This window comes from Narcine bancroftii, chromosome 1, assembly GCF_036971445.1.
Source record: "Narcine bancroftii isolate sNarBan1 chromosome 1, sNarBan1.hap1, whole genome shotgun sequence".
In the NCBI taxonomy this organism is placed as follows: domain Eukaryota; kingdom Metazoa; phylum Chordata; class Chondrichthyes; order Torpediniformes; family Narcinidae; genus Narcine; species Narcine bancroftii.
Genome location: NC_091469.1, coordinates 408,127,784 through 408,147,126, shown reverse-complemented (window position 1 = coordinate 408,147,126; position 19,343 = coordinate 408,127,784). Strand labels below are relative to the sequence as shown.

Sequence of the window (19,343 nt, the reverse complement as noted above, 5' to 3'; positions counted from 1 at the left end):
TTTCCCTGGAACGAGTAGGGCTGACGACACTTCTGAGCCTTGGCTCCCCAGCGCTGGTGGTAGAAGCAGAGGCCTGGAGCAGATGCCATGCCCCTGGTTATGCTCCTGGTGGCCCCTCCAGGGGCTGGATGCTCTACCGCAGTGCTAGGGGTGGGCTTGGTATGGTCATGCCCGTGGCTCGTGACCTGCTGGACTGCTAAGCCCTCCGGGAATCACTTGATTCATAGCTCTTGGGCCTTCAGTGCCCAAGTGTCGGTAAAACTCTCTTGGGCCAGTAACGGCTGGATGTTCTCGGGCAGATGGTCGAGGAAAATGCGCTCAAAGAGTGGGCAGTTGGTGTGATCACCCATGAGTGTGAGCATCTCATCCTATCAGCTCCATCGGTGACCTGTCCCTCAGGGCGTTGAGGTGCAGCATCCGAGCAGCACGCTGGCGCCTGGATAGTCCGAGGTTTCCGGCTCCGAGGGTTCCGGTGAGCACTCGCTTGATGATCTCGTATTTGTCTTTGGCGGGTGGGTGCTGAATGAGGTGCAGCAGGCGTTTGGCAATGGCCTGGTCCAGGGCAGCGACCACATGGTAGAATTTGGTCGTGTCAGATGAAATCTGACGGAGGTGAAACAGCATTTGTGTGGCTGAACCAGGTCTCCAGCTCCTGAACCCAGAATTCAGGCAGCTTGACAGCTATAGCACTGATCCCAGGTTCGCTCATGACGGGTTCAAAAATGTTTGAACCAGTCGGGGTCACCAATTGTAGCGGCAGCTACACTGCTACTGAAAGAACATACAACCAGATGGGTTGAGCTCAGTGAGCAGAACTGATTTATTGCAGGCTGCTGGGCTGGACTTATACTCCCAGCCCAGACCTGGCTGAGAACCGCAATTGGGGGGCGCTGACGTCACCTGGGCATCACGTGGTCACCCAACGCGGGCTTCTGAGTCCTGTGCTGGGGAGGGGAAACCCCAGACAGCACCATTTTGGCCAGCTGCCCCGTCGCGTGGATTACAAGCGGGGCCGGTTTGCCTGCCTAGTGGTCTGCCGCCCAAAAAGCATAAATCGAAGGTGATGAATAATAACTTGAAATTACATGAAACAACATTACAAGCAGTGCAATTGCTTTTATCTGAAGTTATTCAGCTCAAATATTGAGCCCATAATGTTCCTCTTTGGAAGAGGGCTGTTGCTCTTCATATTGGAGTTGACTTCATTTGAACAATATTGGATGCTGACCAGAGTGAAAATGAGAATAAAAGTTAAAGCTACAGCCAAGTGAGAGCTGAGGGTCACTTTTACAGATTGAATGGAGGTGGTCACCTCATCTACATTTGCTTTGAGCATTGAATGAAGTACACAAAATTGAAAGAGAAACAAGTCAAACACTACTTTTGAAAAAGGTGTCTAGCATACTAGATATGGAAAAGAATAAGGGCAGATCTGACATTTTCTGTGATCGCACAGAAGTCAGTGACAAAATGAATTGGACTGCTTTAAAATGAATGATGGAATTCTGAAAGATGAGATTGGAAATCATAGTCATAGATCACAGAAAAATTATGTTTCCCCCACCCCCCCAATCTCTGCTGACCATCAAGTATCCATCCATACTACACTCTTCGTATTTTCCAGCTCTTGGTCAGAATCCTTCTTTGTTTTGCTGTCACCGCTCAGATCTCTGCAGAGATAGCATGTCAGGAATTATGTGGCCTTATTGAATTGCCTGAATAAACAACTTGTATGTTTACTTTTAAGGCCCTTAGACCAGAAGACAACACTTAAATGATCTTGATGGCACTCCAGGACTGAGTGGAGAGAAAATCAAAGCGGCTCTTGAATGTTTGCTCAATTGTGAATCTCAAGAAAAAGTCCAACTCCTTCGGATCTAATTCATTGGTTATCAATAGGATTTGACAAATTAAAAATGACAAATATTATGCTTGATGTCTTTGCATTCTTCATACAATAAACTCCGGTGATTGCTTTATGGTTCTTTAAAGCAACAAATCTGATATCTGGTTAAGTTTTCAGTAACATGAACTTTCTTCACAGAGAGAAGTTATGGAACTAACAACTTGTAATAATTATAGAAAGAATATAAATGGGAACAGGAATAGGATACCTAGCTCCTCAAGCCTTTTATTATGATCACAATTGATCTGCTCATGACTCTAATGCTCTTCTGTGCCAGTTTCACACAGCCCTCAATTCTTCAATCTTTCAAATATGTATCTGCCTCCTCTTTAAGTACATCCAGTGATCTAGCCTCCACATCCTTGTGGGGTAGAGAATTCCAGAATTGCCACTTTCTGTGAGAAAAAAAATCTTTGGCACCTTGGCTTTAAATGATCATGCTCTTATCTTGTTTCAAGATATTTTCAATGCTGAAAACATCTTGACATCTAAATTACCCTTAGGATCTTCTATGTTTCAATAAAATGCCAAAGAATGAAGGTATATTATTTTTAGCATTTATTCTTTGTTAAATTAGCAGATCAAAACTATTCCAATTGCTGCCTGAATAACCCCCCATCCAATTTAAAAATAGAGCATAAAAAAGTACACTTCAGAAAAGGTGCTTTGGCTTTCAATGTTTGCACTAACCACGTTGCCAAACTGAACTAATCTTATTTGCCTCCATGTGATCTACATTTTTCCATTTCCTCTACGTGCTTATTTAAATCCTTCTTAAACATCACTATCGTATCTGCTTTTACAACCTACCCTTTCTTCACCCACTTACAGCATGTTCCAGGCACCTACTATTCTTGGTGTAAAAAATACTTGCCTTGCAAATCTCTTTTAAACTTTTCACATTATACCTCAAAGCTCTGCCCTCTAGTATTTGGCATTTCCACCCTGGGTATATTATCATTCCTATTTATGTCTCTCATAACTTTCTAAATTTTTACCTGACACTCCAGAAAAAGCAATCCAAGTTTGTCCATCCTCCTATGCTTCATACCCAGGCAACATCTGCACCCTCTTCAAAGATTCCACACTGTTCCTATAATATGAAAACCAGAAATGCAAACAATACTCCAAATGTGGCCCAACCAAAATTTTACATGGCTGCAATGAGACCTCAACTTTTATACTAAATACCTGTCTGCTGAAATCCTTCTTTACATCCTATTTATCTGTGTCATCACTTTCAGGGAGAAATGGACCCACACCCCTGGAAACCTCTGTAGATCAGTGTGTTTCCAAGAACCTTGCCTTTACTGTGTATTTTTCCCTTACATTTGACCTGCCAAAGTACCACACCTCACATTTGTCTGGATCAACTCCATTTGTCCTTTTTTTTAAACTCAAATTACTTGACAACAAAGGCTAATATACCATTGCCTTGTTAAATAATTACAGTACCTGTGTGATAACTTATTGCGTTTCATACTCAAGAACAACTCGACGCCTCTGCAGTCCACTCATATGTAATTTCTCTCCATTTAGATAATAGTCCACCTTTTGATTTGTCCTACTGAAGTGCATGGCCTTACATTTTTGTACAATGAACCCCAATTAGGGATGAACAATGGGGACTTTTTAGTCACTCAAGGAAAAACATAATCTGCAAGATAATGATTTTGAATAGATTGATTAAATGAATTCTGCAGTGGTACAACCTTAAGTGGTAATGATTAGTGAGATGTGGTTGCAGAAGGGTTGTGATAGAATTGGAGGGGTAAAGGGGGAGGGTGTGGCATTGCTTGTCAGGGAAAATATTACAGCAGTGCTTAGATGAGCTAGATTGGAGGGCTTGTCAAGAGAGGCAGTATGGGTAGAATTGAGAAATGGGAAAGGGGTAGTTACACTTATAGGGGTGTATTATAGACCACCTAGTGGGGAGCGAGAAATAGAGGAGCAAATTTGTAAGGAAATAGCAGATATTTGTAATAAGCTCAGGATTGTGTTAGTGGGGGATTTTAATTTTCCTAATATAGATTTGAAAACACATTCTGTGAAAAGGTTGGATGGATTAGAATTTGTAAAATGTGTGCAGGATAGTTTTTTTTTTGCAGCAAGGGACAGTGTTGGATCTACTGTTAAGGAATGAGATAGGGCAGGTGACAGAGGTATGTTTCAGGGAGCACTTCGGATCCAGCGATCATAGTACCATTAGTTTCAATGTAATTATGGAAAGGGATAGGTCTGGTCCAAAGATTGAGGTTTTTGATGGAGGAAAAGCCAGATTTGAAGAGATGAGAAAGGATTTGCAAAGAGTGGATGAGGATGATTTGTTTTATAGGAAGGAGGTAGAAGAGAATTGGAGGTCTTTTAAAGGTGAGATTTTGAGGGTACAGAATCTTTATGTTCCTGTTAGGATAAAAGGCAGAGTCAAAAGTTCAAAAGAGCCATGGTTTTCAATGGATGATAGAAATATGGTTCGAATAAAAAGGGAGGCCGACATTAAATATAAGAAACAAGGTGTAAACAAGATGCTTGCAAAATACATTGATTGTAATAAGAATCTTAAGAAAGAAATTGGAAAAGTGAAAAGAAGGTACGAGGTGGCTATAGCAAACAGGGTGAAAATAAATCTGAAGGGTTTTTATAAATATGCAAATCACAAAAGGAGAGTGAAGGATAATATTGGTCCCTTAGAGAATCAGAGCGGACAACTGTGTGCAGAGCCAAATGAGATGGGGGAGATACTGAACAAGTTCTTTTCTTCAGTATTGACTAGGGAGAAGGATATTGAATTGTGCAGGATAAGGGAAGCAAAAGGGGTAATTATGGAAAATGTAGAAATTAGGAAAAAGGGATTATTGGAGCTTTTGAAGCATATAAAGGTGGATAAGTCTCTGGATCCTGACAGGATTTTCCCCAGGACCTTGAGGGAAGTCAGGGAAGAAATAGCAGAGGCTCCGACATTGATTTTTCAAAAGTCATTAGAGAGGAGCATAGTGCCGGAGGATTGGCGTATTGCACATGTGGTTCCTTTGTTTAAGGGTTCGAGGAGTAAGCCTAGCAATTATAGGCCTGTATGTTTGACGTCGGTGTTCAACAAGCAAATGGAAAGTATTCTTAGAGATAATATATATAAGTATCTGAGAGACAGGGTCTGATCAGGAACACTCAACATGGGTTTTTGCGTGGAAGGTCATGTTGAATTTTTTGAGGAGGTGACTAGGAATGTTGATGAGGGTAGAGTGTAGATGTTGTCTATATGGATTGCAGTAAGGTCTTCGATAAAGTTCCACATGGAAGGTTGATAAGGAAGGTTTAGGTACTAGGTATTAATTTTAAGATAGTCGAATGGGTTCAACAGTGGCTAGAAGGTAAATGCCAGAGAGTCATGGTGGATAACTGACTGTCAGGATGGAGGCCCGTAACAACTGGTGTGCCTCAGGGACTGGTATTTGATCACTTGTTATTTGTCATTTACATTAATGATTTGGATGGTGGAGGGGTAAACTGGATTAGTAAATATGTGGATGCTACAAAGATAGGTGGAGTTGTGGATAGTGAAGAAGGTTTTCAGAGATTGCACAAGGATTCGAACTGCTTAGAAGAGTGAGCTGAAAAGTGGCAGATGGAGTTTAATACTGATAAGTGTGAAGTGCTTTATTTTGGTTGGATATAATCAAAACAGGACATATGCAGTAAAAGGGAGGGCATTGAGGAATGCAGAAGAACAGAAGGATCTAGGAATAATGATTCATCGTTCTTTGAAGATGGAATCTCGTGGATAGAGTGGTGAAGAAAGCTTTTGGTGTGCTGGCTTTTATAAATCAAAGCATAGAAAATAGGAGTTGGGAAGTGATGTTGAGATTATTCAAGCATTGGTGAGGCCAAATTTAGAATACTCTGTACAGTTCTGGTCACCAAATTATAGGAAGGATATCAATAAGGTAGAGATGGTGCAGAGAAGATTTACTAAAATGTGGCCTAGATTTCAGAATCTAGATTACAAAGAAAGATTGAGTAGATTAGGTTTTTATTCATTGAAGCATAGAAGGTTGAGGGGGGATTTGATAGAGGTTTTTAAAATTATGAGAGAGATAGATAGAGTAGATGTGGATCAGCTCTTTCCCTTGAGGGTAGTGAGATTCAAACAAGAGGTCACAAGTTAAGAGTTAGGGAGCAAAAGTTTAGAAGTAACATGAGAGGGAACCTCTTCACTCAGAGAGTGGTGGCTGAGTGGAATGACCTTCTGGAAGAGGTGGTCACAGCAAAGTCAATTTTGTCATTTAAGGAAAAGTTGGATAGGTATATGGATGAGAGGGGATTGGAGGTTTATGGGCAGAGTGCAGGTAGATGGGACTACAGGAGATTACTTAGATTGGTACGGACTAGAGGGGCTGAGATGGTCTGTTTCCATACTGTAAGTGTTAAATGGTTTTATGGTTAACACTTTAATTGATCTTGTTTCATTTTTATGAAACTATTCGGAATGGGATAGAACATTTAATCAACATTAAACACGCAAATTAATTTTAAACTGGACAATTTGTACCAATGGTCACCTGAGATATACGGCACAAAATCTAGATCAGTAGGTGCACTGGAACATTTTTTAATTACGAAAGTTGTATCCACATCATGCCCACATAATTGTGGGATAAATCTCATTTTGTTACCAAGAATGCTGGTGCTTGCTGCAATCTGCAGTTAGCTTTGTTAATTTCAGTTTCTCCACCAGTTTGATATCACCAAGGGAGTTGCCCTCCACCACAGATAAATGTGTAAGGAGTTTGTCCTCAAGTCGTTTCAGCTCAATCTTAAAATGATTCTGTTGCATTGGCAATGTAGACTGCATAACATTTATTGTCACATGCAACTCCTCAAAAACTATTATCGCTCTGCTATTTTTTTGTTATTAACATTGAAGCTTTGTTTAAAATTTTTGCAGTACTGATGGAAACTTTTAAAGACTCTTCATTGCAACACTGATAAAACTACTGACAGGGCCTTTAACATAGGCAAGCCATGTGAGGTGAATTTAACCCTGAAAACAATCGGCTGCTAATGGGTGAGATTTTACATTTTAGAAATACTAAAATTCCCTCATCGATTCACTTTTGGGGGCCGACAATCTGCTGCCAAGAATCAGATTGGTAATATTCAGATTGACACTGCAGTTAGCCTGACAGTTCAGGAGAGAGAGATTAAGTCTGCTGAAATGCAAGTGCCTTGTAGAATCAATTTCAGTTTGAATAAATAAAAGTACTGCACCATTTCCCCATATAGCAAGGTACCTTCTGACCTGTAAATGATATCCAAAATCATGGATTGGGAACTCTTATATTTCCAAACACACCTCAAAATTCCAGCAGGAGTCAAAGATCTGACAAACCTTATATTGGTCAATGGATTCCGAACTAGTCCACCCAGATAGCTGTACACTTCTCATCAGGACAGAAGGCTATTCCAGAATATATTCTTGATGACTACTGGTTGTTAAATTTATCAATTAGGATAGGAGAATGGCAATTCTACTGTTTAAAATAGTTGCTGGGGAGATGGACTTCTACAATACGCTGAGAACTTGGAATTTTGACTCAGTTCATGGCCCATCCCATACAAAACCAGGACCCTCTTTTTTGAAGAAAAAATAATATTTTTGCAATGTCTTTCGCAGTCTTAGAACCATGGACCACTGCACCACAGAACTGGCCCTTCAGTCCATATAGTCAGTGCTGAACTATTATAAACCATAGATCACTGCAGCAGAGAAACAGGGTCTTCAGCGCTTCTAGTCTGTGGGGAACTATTTTTCTGCCTAGCCCCACTGACCTGTACCCACTCCTTAGCCCTCCATACCCTTCCAATCCATGTACCTGTCCAAATTCTAAAATGTTAAAATTAAGCTCACATTCACCAAGTCAACTGGCAGCTTATCCCACGCTCTCACCACTCTCTGTGTGAAGAAGTTCTCCCAAATGTTCCCCTACACCAGTAGTTTTCAAACTTTTCTTTCCATAGTTGCTCTGTGATTAGCTAGGGATTACTTAAGGTGGCATGTGAGTGGAAAGAAAAAGATTGAAAACCACTATTTTAATTGTACCTAATTGACTCGTTATGTGCATGGTTTCATAACTCCAAAGGAAATAGGTCAATGATGATTTTTCTCAAATAAAATATTTCAGTAATAATTGTGTCTAGAGCAGGGGTTCTCAACTTGTTTTCCCCAGTTACATACCACCTTAAGTAATCCCTTACTAATCACAGAGCACCTATATAGCATAGGGATTACTTAAAGTGGTATGTGAGTGGAAAGAACAAGATTGAAAACTACTGTCCTAAAGTTTTCCCCTTTCACCTTTAAGTCTTGTTACCGCCCTGAGCCCATTTCGCTGAGCTTTACTGTGTCAGTACAATTCAGCATCAGTTCTCAGGTGGGTAATTGTAAACAAGGACAATTTATCTTTGCTTGATCCATGCAGCCAGGCTTTAAGAGAACAAGCCCTAAATAAACCACCAGAAAAGGCTGCCTCATGTCTGTATAGAAATGAATCGCTTTCAGGATCACATTGCACTGTCATTAAAAAATGTGCCATGATCAATTCTGCTGCTACTTTATGCAGTGTCAATTAATGCTATTAGATTTTGGTTTTCAATTTATGTTCATACATTCTGGCATTTAGGAAAATATTAAACAATTGGAATCTTGGCAGTTATTGCAAATTAGAGACAGGTGCAAACTTTTAGTCTGCCATTTTAATGAGTTGTCCAACAAATTGAGAGCAGGCAAGCTTTGATAAAGCCGCCCTGAAATGGTTGATTCAGGGTGCAGAATACAATACTAAGTGAGAACAGTCTCCTGCATTCTCTAATACTTCAATCCTCTTGATGTTCATGCTCCAAAAAGTGATACAAATCCTGTTGAAAGCTTTAGGCTGATAATGCAGAACTAACATAAATAATATTGTCAACTTGGGTGAGGAGCAAAAGATTATTTTGCATTTATACATAAAGACTATAAGAGCTCAAGAAACAAGGCCAACATGGTTACAACACCAGCAACTTGGGTTCAAATCTGGCGCTGTAAGGAGTTTATACATTCTCCCAATATTCGTGTGGGTTTCCTCGGGCTGCTCCAATTTCCTCCCATGTTCCAAAGATGTACAGGGTTAGTAGTTTAATTGGTCACATGGGTGGAATTGGACAGTGTGTCTTTGTGGGTCAGAAGCACCTGTTATCGTGATATATCTTTAAATTAAACTAGAGCTGTACAGGTTATTTTAATTTTTTTTCATTATATCTTCCCCTTACCATTGTAAATTATGAAAATAACTTTGAATATACTGCATAATTTGTTAACTATTGGACAAGGTAGTTTGAAGTCATCAATAATTGATAAATTATTTGAGACAGTTACAAATTGAAGAAAAAACCAAAAAGGTATGGGAAATCCATCAATAGTTGCATCTAGTAAGATTACTGCTATTTCTGTCCCATCTTAGCAAGTATGGTACCTTCAGGTGCTCTAAATCCGATCTTCCTGTGTTGACCACTTCAGCCAAGCAGCTGATCTTCAAGCCCATTCCTTGTGACAGTAAAATTGATGAGCCGTGTCTGAGCCTGCAACTCAGCTTTGTAATGAGGATTGGCCAACTTGGTGTGAAGAATTAATCCGAAATGGCTATCGAATTCACACGCATTGTCACCAATCTTAACATATCTGAGAAATTTAAAAAATCTTTTAGACATTCAGGTATAATATATTTTGTACAGGAGTTAATAGAGGAATGTACATTTTAGTTGTGCTGTTATCTGGTCAGAAAAGGCTGACTGGTATGAAAGTCAGGCTATTTTAACAACTAATTTCAAAATACTGTACCATTTTCAGTGGGGTATAGTGTGAATTGCAGTGGAGGGAACACAATGGAACACAAATATTTTGTTTCATCTTCATGATTACTGACATTTTAAATACTTGGAGCCAGTTTGGATCCCCTGTATAAAAATGTATTCCAACTTTACCATTACTTACCATCACTACCTCCCACACATCCAGGAAAGCCCAATGTTAACTTCAAACAGAGAATAAGTCAGCAATAGGCTTGATGTCCATCTATTTGACTAATGAGCTACGGTAAGCAGTAGGTAGGTAGAAAATCAATTAGTTCCTATTTTGAGCCAGCTATTAGAGGAGGGTTTACTTAAACATGATGAGTATAGCCCAAAATTTCATGGATACAGAGAAACACATCTGCTTCTGCTTCCCATCTGTGAGAAACAGAAGTTCCTTCACAGATTTCGCTCGAGACATAAATTGAGAACAAAGAACATTTATTGTACAACAATGCAAAGTTGGGTGCTTCCCCTTACCCTGGGAATACACACACATACTGGGGCTCACCCAACTTTTATACAGTTCATTTCAGTGAAGAGGTACCCTCTAACATTCTTCTGCCTCCTGGATTGGTTTGGCATTTGTCTGCCTACGTGCAGTTTCTGTAAATTTGAAAGACCATGGGGTATCCTGTCTGGGTCCCATCATGTCATTGTCCTTATTCATGAATCTGCCTTTGTCCTTATTCACACATCTCAACCCCCAGGACTTACTAATCTTTATGCAGAACTTGCTAATTCTTTCTATCACTATAAGACCCTTATTCTATTATACTTGCGTAACCCTTCCTCACACTCTTATCGGAATTCATCCCTACTCAGCACTTACTTAACTTCCTCTAGTCTAGTCTAGTATTCCTTATTTCATTCATACTAGCTTTACTTCCTATATTCTATTATCTCTCACACATCTGATTAGAAAAAGAGCTTATTTTGTGTATTGCAGCCAGCTCAGCTAGATTCCACCTTCCTGTGTCTTGAAATTGGAATCCTCCAGTTTGCAAAAACAATGGCAGTTACAAGATGCAAACAGTAAAATGTGCTCAGATTTACAGACGGTTCCTACTTGCAACTTCATGGCTGAGTGAATCGTTAAGGAATTTACATTTACACACACACTTCTCAAATCTGTGCAATTCACCTATGGATAATTTGAAATTCAAACTCACAATTTCTTCTGACAGTAAGGATTCCAATCTTACAAACAATGAACTTATGACAAATATCAAAATAACAATGGAAATCTAAATAACCAAAATTGTAGCATCAAAGGCCTTCATCCAGCTTATCGTACCTGGGTTCAGTAACTCTTTAGCTAAAGCTATCTTCTCTATCCTACCTTCCTCTGTTCTCTTTACTTCTTCTTTTACTGCACATCAAGTTCATTCTTAAGAACCCTATATTCTATAAAATTTCTGAGTAAAAATATTTCTTTGACTTTATTCAAGGGTTAAATCAGTCCATAGTTTTAAGATTATTTATTTACCCACCTCTTATTTTCCTATCAGAACCCTTGATACATACTTTTTCCATGTTGCACCATTCTTGCAGACAGTTCCCTTCAGGACTAAAGCCTCTCAACAGATTGAACAGAGGACAAAAATAATAGATCTTATCCAAAATAAGATTCATGCAATTTATTTGCTCCAATAAATTGTTGGGATTGGGCATTGTTTTTGACTGAGACATGATCTGATATATTTTATGCAGAGAAATAAAATCTCTCATAACAGGACTTTAGACTCTTTGAAAGTAAGTGGGGTTTGACACTCTAACAAGTAGAATCGAAGAGAGGTGTTAATCTATGCTTCTTCTCAAAACAGAATTTATGCACCATTCATGGACCATTACTAAAACAAATTGAAGTCTTTGTTGATGGATTGGCCAAAAGGGTACTGTAAGACACGGAAGGAATAATTGGTGCTCATTACTTCACACTCTACGACTCTCTAATTATTATTGAAATTCAATTTCTGTGCAAAATCCATCACCAACCTCTCTGCAGCTACTACTAATTAGAGAAAAAGAAAGATGCAGCAATGGTCGCGACAACGACATTAACACAAAGAGAATATACAAGCTGAAGCAGAAAACAAAATCCTCAAACTATAGTATTCTGACCCAAAATTAAGTCAGACCATCTGCTGCTGTCTTGTCATGGATTCACCATAATGATGGTGGAAACCAATTTCACACATACAAATTTAATTTCCCACTGCAATTTTGGTTGCAGAGCAAGACGTGCTTCAATATTTTGACCTATTCTTTTTAAAATAGTATGGTATCGTCACAACATTGCCAGATTTCAGTGTTTCCTCAATGAATGTGTAAATAAGGGTGGCAATCTCATGTTTACAGTTCTTTCTCTGAGTTGTGCCAGCCACTGCAAAGCTGCAGCAGAAATTCTGGTGTAGATTGACCTTGTCTGGTTGCCCCGGAAGTGGGTAATGAATGATCGACTCTGTCAGCATCTTTGCTACCTTTCACCCAATCATCCTTAGCAATTCATCTTTCTTCTTGACATTTTGCAACTCAGAGATCTTCAAAGTGACTTGCAACTTTGGACCACTATCTTTCTCCATGTTCCTGTCCACATACAGTTCTCAATGCTGGAACCATCCTTCAATTTAAACTTCTTAATTCTGAAAAGATGTTTTTCTTCAGTAATCTTTCTACCATATTGAAGTTAATTTATTAACTCCCATTTAATTGCTACTTGGAATTTCTCCAACTTTTCTTCCTTTCTGTCTTATGTGGTTGTACTGAGAAAAAAAAACTGGAGTGGAGCAGGAGTCCAGAGTTTGGAGCAGGGTTAGGGAAAGAGAAAAAGAGCAGACAATGATAAAGGCTGAAGAGAAAAAAGATAAATATACAAAAATAATAAACTTTTTGTCATAACTGGTGAGGATTCACCTTCCAACAATAACTTTAATTTTACTTTTAATTATGTTTAAATAAGAACATTTTGTACTTTCTTGATTCAAGCTTCCTCTGATCAGTAACTGTGATTGACAGTCTGCAACTAATACAGTCACTTCACTTTTTACTTTTAAATAATAAATACATAAGTAATCATAAAATAAATAACATTTAACATTTACAAAATATACATAATAAAGGAGGAATGCTTTGGATCTGAAGTATTTTGCCAGAGTTTTCTTAATATTATATTAAAATAAATTCTTTTACACAAAGGTGCAATATTGGAAATCTGTTTCAGCTTTAAATGGTTTGAATTTCTGTTTGCTTGAGATATTTATACCAACTGGTTCTATTTTAATGTGATATTTTTAGGCCAAATTAACTGTGATTAATTAATAACTACTTGTGAAAAACTTAGCAGGAAGTATGTGTATTTATCATTCAGCAAAATAACACAATTTGCAATGTTTCCATTCTATTTTGACAGCATTTTATTTCTGAAAGCACACAAATGTCTGGAAAATGGGGTCACACAGCATTGTTTTATTCAATGGAATGCGATCAGAGTCATTGAAACCAGAGCAATTTGCACTGATGGTCAATTCCAGGTGAGTTTATGCCAATCACAAAATAAAACGGAACAATTCCAGTTCCAATCCATGTTAGTGTCTGTAAGGTGGCAGCGCTGGTCATCACCATACACAGAGAGAAGAGGCAAACATGGCCATTATGTAAAGTTGTCCAGAGTACAACTAATGGAAATGGACTGTTAGTCAAGAATCAAACACACTGGTACAACGAATCCATGATGCTGATGACAGCCAGCAAATGGGACCCTCTGCTCTATGAGGAATTTGCTTTTCTGTATTGGAATACATGGTTTCCTTGTGGTGAGCTTGTGCCTAGCTCAGGAATTATCATCATTTTTTTTAAATTTATTTTTTTATTTTTCACACCATAAATCACATTAGCCATGATACACACTTTTTCCTTTTCACACATATACAGTGACATTTTCTCCCCCCCCCCTCCCTCCTCCCAAGCCACCCCCCACCCCCCCCTCCCATCCATTTAAGGTATACAATCTAGGTTACATTAAACCAGTCAGACAATGTTGTCATTCAACAAAAATACACCAGAAATTCTACTGAGTCCATTCTTTTCTTTCCTTCTCCTTCCATCAACTTAGGTAATGATTGTCCCCGGTAGGTTTTCGCTATTGTATTTAATGTAAGGCTCCCATATTTGTTTGAATATTTCAATATTATTTCTTAAACTATATGTAATTTTTTCTAATGGAATACATTTATTCATTTCTATATACCATTGTTGTATTTTCAAATTATCTTCCAATTTCCAGGTTGACATAATACATTTTTTTGCTACGGCTAGAGCTATCTTAACAAATCTTTTTTGTGCATCCTCCAAATCAATTCCAAATTCTTTGTTTTTTATGTTACTTAGGAGAAAGATCTCTGGATTCTTTGGTATATTGTTTTCTGTTATTTTATTTAATATCTGATTGAGATCTTCCCAAAACTTTTCTACTTTCTCACATGTCCAGATTGCATGAATTGTTGTTCCCATTTCTTATTTACATCAAAAACATCTATCAGATACTGTTGGGTCCCATTTATTTAACGTTTGAGGTGTAATGTATAGTCTATGTAACCAGTTATATTGTATCATACGTAGCCTCGTATTTATTGTATTTCTCATCGTTCCAGAACATAATTTCTCCCATGTTTCCTTTTTTATCTTTATATTTAAATCTTGTTCCCATTTTTGTTTAGTTTTACCATTTGTTTCCTCATTCTCCTTTTCTTTCAGTTTAATATACATATTTGTTATAAATCTTTTGATTAACATTGTATCTGTAATCACATATTCAAGGTTACTTCCCTCTGGCAAACTCAAACTGCTTCCTAATTTATCCTTCAAGTAGGATCTCAATTGGTAATATGCCAGCGCTGTATCTCCAGTTATATTGTACTTATCTCTCATTTGTTCAAAGGATAAGAATCTACTTCCTGAAAAACAATTTTCTATTCTTTTAATCCCTTTTTTTTCCCATTCTCTAAAGGAAAGGTTATCTATTGTAAAAGGGAGTAACTTGTTTTGCGTCAATATTAGTTTTGGTAATTGATAATTTGTTTTATTTCTTTCTACATGAATCTTCTTCCAAATATTGAGGAGATGATGTAATACTGGAGAAGTTCTATGTTGTACCAATTTTTCATCCCATTTATATAATATGTGTTTAGGTATCTTTTCCCCTATTTTATCTAATTCTAATCTCGTCCAGTCTGGTTTTTCCCTTGTTTGATAAAAATCTGATAGGTATCTTAATTGTGCGGCTCTATAATAATTTTTTAAAGTTTGGCAATTGTAAGCCTCCTTGTTTATACCATTCTGTTAATTTATCTAGTGCTATCCTCAGTTTCCCCCCTCTCCATAAAAATTTCCTTATTATTTTCTTTAACTCTTTGAAGAATTTTTCTGTCAGTTGTATTGGCAATGCCTGAAATAAGTATAATATCCTTGGAAAAATGTTCATTTTAATACAGTTTATCCTTCCTATTAGTGTTAGTGGTAAATCTTTCCAATGCTCTAAATCGTCCTGTAATTTTTTCATTAGTGGATAATAATTGAGTTTATATAATTGGCCGAGATTTTTGTTTATTTGTACACCTAGGTATCTTATTGCCTGCATTTGCCATCTAAATGGAGATTCCTTCTTAAATTTTGAGAAATCTGCATTATTCATAGGCATTGCTTCACTTTTATTTATGTTTATCTTGTAACCCGACACTTCTCCATATTCCTTCAATTTCTTATATAATTCTTTTATTGATAGTTCTGGTTCTGTTAAGTACACTATAACATCATCCGCAAATAGACTGATTTTATATTCCTTGTCTTTTATTTTTATTCCTTTTATATTATTATCTATTCTTATCAATTCTGCTAGTGGTTCTATAGCTAGTGCAAACAATAAAGGTGATAGTGGGCATCCCTGCCGCGTTGATCTGCTTAAGTTAAATTGCTTTGATACATGTGCATTTACTGTCACTTTCGCTAACGGTCCCTTATATAATGCTTTAATCCAATTAATATACTTCTCCGGTAAACTGAATTTTTGCAATACTTTGAACAAATAATTCCATTCTACTCTGTCGAAGGCCTTCTCTGCGTCTAAAGCAACTGCTACTGCAGGTGCTTTATTTCCTTCTACTGCATGAATTAAGTTAATAAATTTACAAATATTGTCTGTTGTGCGTCTTTTTTTGATAAATTCAGTTTGGTCTAAATTTACCATTTTCGGTACCTGCTCTGCTAATCTGTTTGCTAATAGTTTAGCTATTATCTTATAATCTGTGTTAAGTAAAGATATTGGTCTATATGACGCTGGTGAGAGTGGATCTTTCCCTTGTTTTAGTATTACTGTAATTATTGCTGTTTTACATGAATCTGGTAAGCTTTGTGTTTCATCAATCTGGTTGATTACATCCAGGAGGGGCGGAATTAATAAGTCTTTAAATGTTTTGTAGAATTCTATTGGAAATCCATCCTCTCCTGGTGTCTTATTATTTGGTAATTTTTTTATTATCTCTTGTATTTCTACTGTTCCAAATGGTTCTGTTAATTTAGTTTGTTCCTCTATTTGTAGTTTTGGTAGTTCAATTTTAGTCAAAAATTCATCTATTTTCCCTTCTTTCCCTTCGTTTTCAGTTCGGTATAATTGTTCATAGAATTCTCTAAAGTTTTCCTTAATTTCTTTTGGATTATATGTAATTTGTTTGTCTTTTTTCCTTGATGCCAATACCATTTTCTTAGCTTGTTCTGTCTTAAGCTGCCATGCTAGGATTTTGTGCGTTTTTTCACCCAGTTCATAATATTTCTGTTTTGTCTTCATTATATTCTTCTCTACCTTATATGTTTGTAGTGTTTCATATTTTATTTTTTTATCCGCCAATTCTCTTCTTTTAGTTGTATCTTCCTTCATTGCTAATTTTTTTTCTATATTTGCTATTTCCCTTTCCAACTGCTCTGTTTCCTGATTATAGTCCTTCTTCATCTTGGTTACATAACTTATTATTTGCCCTCTAATGAATGCTTTCATTGCATCCCATAGTATAAACTTATCTTGTATTTATTTCAAAATACATTTTTAATTGTTTTTCAATAAATTCTCTAAAATCCTGCCTTTTAAGTAACATGGGGTTTAATCTCCATCTATACATTCTTGGCTGACTTTGTTTGGCCTGGAAGTCAGCCTGAAGAAAACTGAGGTCCTCCATCAGCCAGCTCCCCACCATGACTACCAGCCCCCCCACATCTCCATCGGGCACACAAAACTCAAAACGGTCAACCAGTTTACCTATCTCGGCTGCACCATTTCATCAGATGCAAGGATCGACAATGAGATAGACAACAGACTCGCCAAGGCAAATAGCGCCTTTGGAAGACTACACAAAAGAGTCTGGAAAAACAACCAACTGAAAAACCTCACAAAGATAAGCGTATACAGAGCCGTTGTCATACCCACACTCCTGTTCGGCTCCGAATCATGGGTCCTCTACCGGCACCACCTACGGCTCCTAGAACGCTTCCACCAGCGTTGTCTCTGCTCCATCCTCAACATCCATTGGAGCGCTCACACCCCTAACGTCGAGGTACTCGAGATGGCAGAGGTCGACAGCATCGAGTCCACGCTGCTGAAGATCCAGCTGCGCTGGATGGGTCACGTCTCCAGAATGGAGGACCATCGCCTTCCCAAGATCGTATTATATGGCGAGCTCTCCACTGGCCACCGTGACAGAGGTGCACCAAAGAAAAGGTACAAGGACTGCCTAAAGAAATCTCTTGGTGCCTGCCACATTGACCACCGCCAGTGGGCTGATAACGCCTCAAACCGTGCATCTTGGCGCCTCACAGTTTGGCGGGCAGCAGCCTCCTTTGAAGAAGACCGCAGAGCCCACCTCACTGACAAAAGGCAAAGGAGGAAAAACCCAACACCCAACCCCAACCAACCAATTTTCCCTTGCAACCGCTGCAATCGTGTCTGCCTGTCCCGCATCGGACTGGTCAGCCACAAACGAGCCTGCAGCTGACGTGGACTTTTTTTACCCCCTCCATAAATCTTCGTCCGCGAAGCCAAGCCAAAGAAGAAAAGAAAATACATTCTTGGAGGGATGTCCTCTAGCTTTACTGTCAATATTAAGGGTGAATGGTCTGATAGTATTCTCGCTTTATATTCTGTTTTTCTTACTCTATCCTGCATACTAGCTGATAACAAAAATAGGTCTATTCTTGAGTATGTTTTATGTCTAGCCGAGTAATATGAATATTCCTTTTCTTTTGGGTTTTGTTTCCTCCATATATCCAAAAGTTGCATTTCTTCCATTGATTTAATTATAAATTTGGTTACTTTGTTCTTTCTGTTAATTTTTTTCCCAGTTTTATCCATATTTGAATCCAAATTCAGGTTGAAATCCCCTCCTATTAGTATGTTCCCTTGCGTATTAGCTACCTTCAAAAAGATATCTTGCATAAACTTTTGATCTTCTTCGTTAGGTGAATATACATTGAGTAGATTCCAAAACTCCGAATATATCTGACATTTTATCATTACATATCTCCCTGCTGGATCTATTATTTCCTCTTCTATTTTAAATGGCACATTTTTACTAATTAATATAGCCACTCCTCTTGCTTTTGAATTATACGATGCTGCTGTTACATGTCCTACCCAATCTCTCTTTAATTTCTGTGCTCCTATTCAGTTAAGTGTGTTTCTTGGACAAATGCTATATCAAGGAATTATCATCACTTGATTAGATTTACATTTCAGATTTATTTTCACAGACAATCCCGAGATTCGAAGCAGTGGGTTGATGTATTGGAGTTTGGTTGGCATATGCACGAGAGTCAAGTACACAAATTCAATATCGTTAGGGTGGTTTACTCTTGCGCATGTGCCAACCGAACTCCAAAATGTTCGCCAATCAAAGACTCGTGTATGCGCACAAGAATCAAGGTGGCCACGCCCAGCCTATGGACCCCAGTATCCCGACTAACAAAATGTTGTACACATTTTGGCTCTTACATGCCCTGTATCCCTGTTCTAGTTTGTCAAATACAACATTTACTTAAAAAAAATTGTTTAAGACTTTTCAGTACTCCACACGCACAGGCAAAATTCTGACCTTCTTTCATTTCAAGATATGACTGATCCTTCAGTCCCAATTATGGTCGTAGCTGTAGTACATTTCCAATTTGCCACAATAACTTCTGCACACTGTTCAACCACCACAACATTGGATTGCTGCAACAATTCTAAGCAGCCAAAAAGTTTTTTTCAGATACCCAGACAGCTGCAACATTCTTGGGACAATGTCAGACTGTCAAAATGGCAGCAGCCATAGGAGTGGATTACCAAATAACTGTTGTGTACCTTTGGATGTTAACACATTGCTGTAAAACTGCAGAAATAATGCCATACTGCAATATCAATGCTTGAAAAATGCTAATGTGTCACAAAAAAAAAAACTGGATGGGCACAACTACTACTCACTGCTGCACTGATGCAATGATTACAACTACCACTGCCAGTCTACCACTCAAT

General features: G+C 38.1%; 1 pseudogene; it reads right to left on the bottom strand.

Moving 5' to 3' along the window:
- Positions 1-363: 363 nt before the first annotated feature.
- The window catches only part of LOC138759896 (dynein axonemal heavy chain 11-like), a 119,850-nt pseudogene continuing 100,870 nt past the window's right edge, over positions 364-19,343 (bottom strand).